The 10,311-nt window shown below is 42.5% G+C and overlaps 1 pseudogene; it reads right to left on the bottom strand.

Moving 5' to 3' along the window:
* Window positions 1-1,042: 1,042 nt before the first annotated feature.
* Window positions 1,043-9,554, bottom strand: LOC126285223 (protein NDUFAF4 homolog; annotated as a pseudogene).
* Window positions 9,555-10,311: the final 757 nt, after the last annotated feature.

Raw genomic sequence — 10,311 nt, 5'->3', positions numbered from 1 at the left:
CAGACACCTCAATGAGCAGACGGACAGTTCATAATTTTTTGAGAGAGAAAAAAAAAAAACACTGGTCCACGAGGATGAACTTCTTTTTTGGTCATAAGCCTTAAGAGTTTATTCATTTCGTAAGGTTATAGTGAAACTGGACTACTATATTTACAAATCATTAACCAACCAACCAATTGAAATGAAGACCATTTTTCATTCAATCATACTGAATTATTTAAGAACTGATTGTTTTTGTGAGATACTTTATTGAAAGTTCATTAGACTGATATCTAAAGGCAAGTGAGCAACCTACTTTCTGTACAAATCAGACTAAATTATCATAGATTTTACTCTGATAGTACACATGATAAGGATCATAACAGCACATACCTAGATACATTTTTCACCACTCAGGTAATATGTGTGTCATCTACTAAAGCTAGAGCTTCCGACTTTCGGAAAAAGTAACTCATTCCTGCCATTCACTTCATCCTAATCTTAACTTTCATCTTCTCCCTGTGCTTCTCCCTTCTCTAGTTCCCTGTTATATTTACACTGTGATTTAGGCAATTTTTCTTTTTTTGCCCCTGCCGCTCTCTTCCTTCATCTTCTTTCCTAGCACAGGTAACTTTGAAAGCTAATGATTCCTACCCATGCTTCAATTTACTTTCAGTTCTTGTTTAAGGAAACTGAATCTCCTCTTAGACAGCAAATATCGATGATAGTTCATATTGTGTGTGCAGGGGCAAGAACGGTGGTGCCGTTTTCTTTGACTCTGTCTTCGTAGTTGTGGAATAACCACCTTCTTAATATTCACAAACTTAACAAAGTAGCAGTAGCAGTAAACAGAGTGCTTAGGCTCTGCATGCAAGGTACTCATTTTTTCCTCACTCTTTAATTACATCCACACGTAACTAATTTCTCCATAGAAAAAACAACTGCAAATATAGTGACACTGTACGACAGTAAATAAATGGTTTTAAATTTGCTTACAACAAATTTGCAAAGACTAATCAAATTATTTACAAATAAATACAGAAAAAATATCTTTCAATACTAGCTACGTCTTTCCAGCTTGTAACCCCCTTTGTGGTGTCTTGCGTGGTTCTGCCAGTGCATTTCCTCGTGATTTTCCCTTTGTTTCAGGTATATAAACTTCAGATGTTTCGTAGTAGGTAAGAATTTTTTCCATGATAACAGGATCTAATTTGTATTCCTTAGCTAATAAAGCTGGAGTCTTTTCCTTAGGGTTTTTCTGATGGAGTGTAATAAAATGAAGGGCTTGACGTAAACTAAATCGCCACCGTGGAATCATTGCTCATTCTTCAAATCCTTAGCAGGTCGGATTGAGGGAGGACATAGAAGCAATTTAAAGGCGGGCTGCTAGATTTGTTACTGGTAGGTTTGATCATCAGTGTTTCGGAAATGCTTCAGGAACTCGGGTGGGAGTCTCTAGGGGAAAGGAGGCGTTCTTTTCGTGAATCGCTACTGAGGAAACTTAGAGAGCCAGCATTTGCGGCTGACTGAGGTACAGTTTTACTGCTGCCAACTTACATTTCGCGGAAAGACCCCAAAGATAAGATAAGAGAGATTAGAACTCGTACAGAGGCATATAGGTAGTCATTTTTCCCTCGTTCTGTTTGGGAGTGGAACAAGGGAGAGAAGATGCTAGTTGTGGTACTAGGTACCCTGCGCCACCCATAGTATGATGGATTGCGGAGTATGTATGTAGATGTAGATGTAGACTCTACTACTTCGCGACTGAGGTAATGGGCGAATAGATTCTGAAACTTCAGGCTGCGTATCCTTGTATATAACAAATACTTGCTTCAAACGACTATCGATGGCAGTATTTTTCGTCAACTCGTGGTTTAGTACATCTAGGTTTTCTTGCCATTTTTTCAATAGCGAGGCTCCCCGATGGGTGCCTGGGAGCCGGGTTGGTTACTCTTTAGAAATTTCTTTCGTTGCTCAACTTTGAACGTAAAAACGATTTAACGCTCGTCGTGTAGCAGACAGCACGACACATATGACTTATAATGTTAGTGTTGGTAGAAAAAGGTTAGGGGGTTGCTACCAACGAATAACGTATATAGGAAAGAAATTCAGGCATACATGAATAGCAAATAAAATTTACCTAATGTAACTCTAAAAAATGTCACGTAACGGTCCCAATGGTCTCTGTTTTCACGTGTAAAGTGGGTGTCGTAGAGCTGTAAATCGTACTTGCATCGCTTACACACGGGGTGAACTGAACACGAATCTCTCCCTTCGCAGTTCAACACCGCGACCACACAACCACGACGACGGGGCTATTGCAGCTTGCTCGATGTTGCACATTTTGAGGTTGGAACGTTCACTGTTCCTGTTTTGTTTGTTTTTACACAGTTCAGTACACATTTTTCCTGGTTTAATGCTTGATCTCAGTTCAGTTTTTGGCGGACTATCCGCTGCGCCGTCTTGCCAGAAAATCTGTGGGGGTGGGATGGGATGTTTCCCTGGTAAGCGTTTAGGAACGAAGTGATCGATGTACGTGCGGAATGAAGTGATTAGAGCTACAGAAAAGTATCTTCGCTAGAACGACGGCTAGAGCGCGTGACTGTTGGCACCACGCGACCATGTTTTTAGATCCACCGTATCGTACCTAACAGGCTTTCGCAGCGTCAGGTGCTTAGTGACCAGATCTGATGTTATGTGCGGTGTTACCCACGTACTATGGTAATATAATATTCTAATTTCCACTATTCATCGAGGTAGCGGCCCTGCACCCATAGAGCACTGTGGCACTACGACGATATTCTACGCCCTTGTTTGTTGCCCTTTTATGCAAGCCATCTTGGGCTTAATTTCAGCAAGAAAGTTCCTTCCCAAACACAAAGAGAGTTTCCACTGCTCCTATTCGTGCTTACCAAACCTTATCTTGGCCGACAGGTTGCCTGATATCTTCGCAACTGGGAACGTTTGCAGCGCTATGGGCATGGTTCTTCAACTATTTTGACGATCTAAAGTACCAGCTGGATAGAATTTGCCACTATACCTCTAAGGAAGACATCCAACAACTCCGCCAATGAGTGAAAAGTAGAATAATCTGCTTGCGTACGGATCAATACATTACTGACTTGCTCAATTTTTGAAGCTCTTTGCGAGCTAACATCCCAAAGATGTTCGAGATCACATGCGGTTCCTCTTCGTGGAAATGTCTTGGCTCAAAGTTGTCCAGGGGTTGAGCCGCACGTGTCGCATTATACGCCCTAAATTAAACACTTGTGATCCTTTGGTTAAATTGTCCGGCTGATGGCAAGTTTGCGAAATACAAAGTTAACGTAAAATATAATAACGCTAATAATGATATCGGGAACTAAATTAACGACCCACAAATGATGTAGGCCACACAGTTGCGATTTGATTAGAGTAATGTTTATTCAGAAAGCAAACTAATAGCGAAAGTGGTCGTGTTTAGAGTTACTGTTACACTTGAGCGCATATCTATCTGAGGCAGTTCGATCATTCACAATCTCATCGCCAATTACAAGTTCGATACTCCGCCTCGTTATCATTGCGAAAAGTTTGAGTTCACACCAGCCGCGCAACTGCTCACCGCTCAGAGACTAAATCTTCTAAGTTGTTTCACTTCGTAGCTGCCTAAAAACCGACAGTCCGCTTTTGCGTCTGTCCCAGCACTGTCCTCTGCCCGTCCTCTTCAGCGTTTCCAGCGCACCGAATACCGTCGCTCAACTGACTAGGGCAGTTCCCCTTCCTGAATCCATCCATCTGATAGGCTACTGCTTATTCTACATTATTTTACATTTCAACATATTTAAATAATCAAAACTTGACTACTTTCACGTTCTAAATAAAGTAACAATAACATCCATTACATAATAAATGTTAAATTCTTTTACATAAAACCAATACAATTTCCTTGTTAACTCTGAATGTCACGGCCAGTAGCCTTGTATCAATGAGCTTTCTGATAAATAAATAAAGAACAAAGGTAAGTATTATGCACTAAACTTTACAACAAATATTCTATTACCTAACGATTCAGTAAGATGTCATGCTGTCATCGTTCAATATGTTTTGTGTGGAGGAAATGATGATCTGATGCTTAACTGAAAATACTGATAATTTAAATATACCATATCTTTTAAACAAATAAAGGTACATAGTTGATATTTACAAAACTTGTCATTTTAATGATGCGCTTCTATATGAAATGTCGCTCGTTAAGATCAACCAAAGCGCTCAGATTTTCGCACTCAGATCTTTGTTCCAAAACTTGTTAGTGTCACTTTAACAGTATATCCTAAACTATTATACACTCCTGGAAATTGAAATAAGAACACCGTGAATTCATTGTCCCAGGAAGGGGAAACTTTATTGACACATTCCTGGGGTCAGATACATCACATGATCACACTGACAGAACCACAGGCACATAGACACAGACAACAGAGCATGCACAATGTCGGCACTAGTACAGTGTATATCCACTTTTCGCAGCAATGCAGGCTGCTATTCTCCCGTGGAGACGATCGAAGAGATGCTGGATGTAGTCCTGTGGAACGGCTTGCCATGCCATTTCCACCTGGCGCCTCAGCTGGACCAGCGTTCGTGCTGGACATGCAGACCGCATGAGACGACACTTCATCCAGTCCCAAACATGCTCAATGGGGGACAGATCCGGAGATCTTGCTGGCCAGGGTAGTTGACTTACACCTTCTAGAGCACGTTGGGTGGCACGGGATACATGCGGACGTGCATTGTCCTGTTGGAACAGCAAGTTCCCTTGCCGGTCTAGGAATGGTAGAACGATGGGTTCGATGACGGTTTGGATGTACCGTGCACTATTCAGTGACCCCTCGACGATCACCAGAGGTGTACGGCCAGTGTAGGAGATCGCTCCCCACACCATGATGCCGGGTGTTGGCCCTGTGTGCCTCGGTCGTATGCAGTCCTGATAGTGGCGCTCACCTGCACGGCGCCAAACACGCATGCGACCATCGTTGGCACCAAGGCAGAAGCGACTCTCATCGCTGAAGACGACACGTCTCCATTCGTCCCTCCATTCACGCCTGTCGCGACACCACTGGAGGCGGGCTGCACGATGTTCGGGCGTGAGCGGAAGACGGCCTAACGGTGTGCGGGTCCGTAGCCCAGCTTCATGGAGACGGTCGCGAATGGTCCTCGCCGATACCCCAGGAGCAACAGTGTCCCTAATTTTCTGGGAAGTGGCGGTGCGGTCCCCTACGGCACTGCGTAGGATCCTACGGTCTTGGCGTGCATCCGTGCGTCGCTGCGGTTCGGTCCCAGGTCGACGGGCACGTGCACCTTCCGCCGACCACTGGCGACAACATCGATGTACTGTGGAGACCTCACGCCCCACGTGTTGAGCAATTCGGCGGTACGTCCACCCGGCCTCCCGCATGCCCACTATACGCCCTCGCTCAAAGTCCGTCAACTGCACGTACGGTTCACGTCCACGCTGTCGTGGCATGCTACCAGTGGTAAAGACTGCGATGGAGCTCCGTATGCCACGGCAAACTGGCCGACACTAACGGCGGCGGTGCACAAATGCTGCGTAGCTAGCGCCATTTTACGGCCAACACCGCGGTTCCTGGTGTGTCCGCTGTGCCGTGCGTGTGATCATTGCTTGTACAGCCCTATCGCAGTGTCCGGAGCAAGTATGGTGGGTCTGACACACCGGTGTCAATGTGTTCTTTTTTCCACTTCCAGGAGTGTAGATATGATCAATATTCAAGTTTTATTGGGATCACCATGAAAATTTATGGATGATGGCAAATTAAAATTGGTGTGGCTTAATTCCCTGCATTACTACAGAATTAATTAGTTTTCATTAATTTTCCCCTTTATGGTCGATCTTATGTCCGCCCTATTTAACACTGCTACGTCTCCTTGGCTACAGAAGCCTTCTACTGGGTTTCCCTATGACGTACATTCTCGTCAGTCTCACTCGCACACTACAGCGCTTAGGCCTCAATAGACAATGGACGTCTGTGAGTTTCCCCATCTCGTGGTGAATCTGCTCCCTTTGTGGCACGCGATCCTGGATGACAGGGTTCGTTTCACAATTCCTGTAGGCTGACTCTTTCGGCCATATATTTAAATGAGAGCACAGTGGTCGTTAACTCACATCTTTCTTCTGAATACATCTTCCTGTTTTTCTGAACCCGTTACCATTTGTTTGTCTGTACGTGTACGTCACATCTACCGATTCCGTCCAATTTGAATAATTTCTTCGTGCTGCTACATACATGTATTAGTCGGTTCTGCTAAGAAATTCACTAATGGAGTCGAAGAAATTGGCCCAAATAGGACGTTTAGGCTCATCTTAAACTAAAACTGATAAGTAATTTAACTTTTTATGGCACCTGGCAAATTATTGAAAATGTTTGTCCCTGAATAATGGACACCTTTCTCTAACAGAGTAAGCGGTGGTGGTGGTGGTTAGTGTTTAACGTCCCGTCGACAACGAGGTCATTAGAGACGGAGCGCAAGCTCGGTGTAGGGAAGGATTGGGAATGAAATCGGCCGTGCCCTTTCAAAGGAACCATCACGGCATTTGCCTGAAACTATTTAGGGAAATCACGGAAAACCTAAATCAGCATGGCCGGAGACGGGATTGAACCGTCGTCCTCCCGAATGCGAGTCCAGTGTGCTAACCACTGCGCCACCTCGCTCGGTAACAGAGTAAGTGCCTTTAAATCATTGTGAAGATTATTTGTCCTTCTAGCATTTATTTTGTGAACTGAGCTGTTGCTTTGGAAAATAGATATATTATTTATGACTAATTCACTTAAGAAAGGAGTATATACTGGGAAGCAGTGGTAGTTTGTACAGCTAGATCCTTCAATGGGCCTTCACAGTACTTCCTTGAGTTCTCATCAGAAGGACTCGGGAAACTTTACTTTCGCTCAATGTACAAAAAAATGAACTCTTAGAGTGCTGTGGAACGAAAATGAGCGAAGTAAGCTATCTGTTTTATTTTTATTGACTTGTGTCTGAGAACACTTGCATTGCAGATAAAGGTTAGCTTAGACGCTTCAGCAGTTCTGCGACCTGCTTCGCCCGCTAAATTTATTATCATTGTGTGATCCCAAGAGTTTAACGCTTTCAACATCTTCTCCCTACTTGTCATATTGTTGCCTCATACTGGAGGGAAACTTCTTACAAGGTCTGAAATGCATGCACTATGTCTTTTCAAACTTTAATGGGGAACAACTGTCTAGATACCATTTATTACTGTCGTGAAAATTTCGTCAACCGATATTTCTAAAGCTATACTTCATCTGCTATTTAGTGCAATGTTTGTTTCATCTGGAAGCAACCTCGTCTTGGCATCTGGTAATGTTACTGATGAAAGGTCACAGACACACACAAATAGAAATAAGGGCCTTAAGATGGAAATTTGTTGAGACAGCACATGAAATTACTTCCCAGTTGTTGTTTGTATGTGAATGTTTGACACTTACCAAATGACATATGGACCGTAAAGAAAGCGCAGAGATGAGATATGTGGTGGTACCAGCTGGCTAGACTTTACGTGATACGTTTTGCGGGACATCCACAGTTGATGCAAAATGAATAAATCCGCTCCAGCTGTACTTGCCAAACTCGTTATTTTAGTAAAATCGTACGACTCGGTTTTCACACTGTAAATCCCATCTTCAGGCACTACAAAAAAAGGAAAACTGAGAAGGATTCTGTATAAAATTAATTAACATTAAAAGGACCCATGCAGATATGCACATCAGGCATACCTTGAATGTGTACGAGAAAGTCGTACCAGTCACGTTTAAAAATCCAGCAAATTTAACATGTAGCGTGCAAGATCCCGTGTGCGTGAGGCATGAAAAGGTTCTGTGAGTCAACCGGTATCAGAGCGGGTAAACAGGGCTTAATCGAAGAAACCGTGAATGTAACAGCAAATAACCATACCATGTGAAACGTCCCATTAGAAAATTTATAAATGACTGTGCTTAAACTGACAAACAATATTTTTTCAGCGCAACGCAATCTGACTTTCTATAATCCCTACAAAAGAATGGCCCTCACTAACATTAACCTATACCTTTCACAAAGCACTTACCTCACAAAAATCTTCGTTACTCGAACTACTGCAATACAACGATCGCCACTACTGCCAGCTAAATAAAAGATTCAAACTACTGAAAGCACTAACTATTGATAGGTATAGTTAGCAAATGAAAGATTTGGATAGAGAACAAACAATGTATTTACCTTAATAGTGTTCAAAAGTCGTAATATATGTAGCAGTTCATGACATCCAGTCTTACAAATTTCAAAACGCCGCCATTTCTCTCCCCACATCCACCACTGCTGGCGGCTCACCTCCAACTGCGCAACGCTATGCGCTGTTAACAGCCAACAGCCCAACACTACAATGGCGAATATTACAACAATGCCACCCAGCCACAGACTGCACACAGCACAGCCAGTGATTTTCATATAGAGCGTTCCATGTCGTTACCAATATAAAAAGCTAAACAGCCCACTTACACATGTCAGATTAATGTATCCTGTGAACTAAGTGCCAACGACTAGACATTTGGTATAGACTTGAAAAATTAAAATGAAGGTTTAAAAGCCGTAAAATGTCAATTTATGAACCTCAAAGGTAACTTACCATATAAGTGCCCAGAGCTCGCCGCATACCGTGGAAGTCCAGGAAGTCCGGTCAACGGACTTACGCGCGAACTGCAATGAGACGCCTGGGTGTCCGTATACGTGACAGATGGATCTCGTATGCTACTTGATAAATTTTATGCTCTTTTTACAAGACGACTACGCGATAAATCTTGGTATGACCTGATGCTGACATCCGTATGGGCCTTTTTAATGTTAATTAATTTTATGAAGAATCCTTGTCAGTAGTCTATATTTTTTGTGGTGCCTTAAGAAGGGATTTACGTTCTGAAATCTGGGCCGTATAGACGATTTTAGCTAGATAAATAATTTGACTAGTACAATTGGAGTAGTTTCACTCATTATGAAGAATATCATGAAAGAACTAGATGCATTTATTCTAAACGAAGAAGAGGGAAATACAGGAACAAATGGAAGGAGCTTTTAATTAGAAACACCTAAACCACTTATGGAGTGTAAGCCAACACAATGAAGGACGGCATGGAGATAGGTCGGCCAAAGAAAAGACGAACACGGGATAATGCTTCAGAGTGGAAGAAACCAGAGATGGTTTAATCCTTCATGTTGATGACGATGTGTTCGATAATGATGCATCATTCGCGCACCAATGGTTTTGAACTGCCAGAATGCTCTGGCGTTCATTGGATACGTAGTGTGTTTGAGTTCGCTGCTGCTATGGTCGCTGGTTCGAATACATCCTCGGGCATGGATGTGTGTGATGTCCTTAGGTTAGTTAGGTTTAGGTTGTTCTATGTCTAGGGGACTGATGACCTCAGATGTTAAGTCCCATAGTGCTTAGAGCCATTTTGTGTTTTAGTAACGTATGATACTAGCACCGCGAAGAAAGGTTACTAACCTTGCGACCGGTGATTACTGTCGTCCATTTCCCAGCAAGAATGCCGATGGCGGAGAACATCATTACCTTTCAGTTACATCTAGAGACACATTCTGCAAACCTCTGTGAAGTGTGTAGCAGAGGGCACTTAGCATGCTACCACAGGTTAGCATATCGACTCGTTGCAATCGCATTCAGAGTGTGATAAGTATGACTGCTTAATTATCTCTTGCCAGCTATAATTAGTACAATATTGTTTCACGATACGATTCGTAAGAGACTGCAGAATTTCTAAAAATTCTTCGCTTAAGATTTGTTCTCAAGGAACCTGTGACAAATTTTGTCATTCTTCTTTCTATAATTTCAATATTCCCTATTAGTCCGGTTTGATATGCGTCCCACACACGTAAGCACTATTATAGAGTAGGACGCATAAGTGATTTGAAAGCAGCATCTTTTGTAGACTGATTGTAAGTAAGTAGACTGACTGTAAGTAGCAGACTGTAAGTAAGTACACTGTAAGTCTGTCAACTGTCTTACCTAAGACTGAGCCTAGGTGATCATTCCGTTTCATATCTCTATAAACTGTTCCACAGAGACATTTGTATGAGTTTACTGATTACAACTGTGAATAATTGATGTTGTAGTCGTAGGCTACTATGTTGTTTCGTTTTGTGAAATGAATAATTTTATATTTCTGGATACTTGAAGCAAATTGACAATCTTTATAACATTTCTAAAGCTTGTGAAGTTTTTGTAGCGCTTTTGAGAGAGCACTTCATTAAAAATAACCACACTATCTGCAA

This window comes from Schistocerca gregaria, chromosome 8 (genome assembly GCF_023897955.1).
Source record: "Schistocerca gregaria isolate iqSchGreg1 chromosome 8, iqSchGreg1.2, whole genome shotgun sequence".
NCBI classification, from domain to species: Eukaryota; Metazoa; Arthropoda; class Insecta; order Orthoptera; family Acrididae; genus Schistocerca; species Schistocerca gregaria.
The sequence above is the reverse complement of the archived record's forward strand: the minus strand, read 5'-3'. Positions and strand labels throughout refer to the sequence as shown.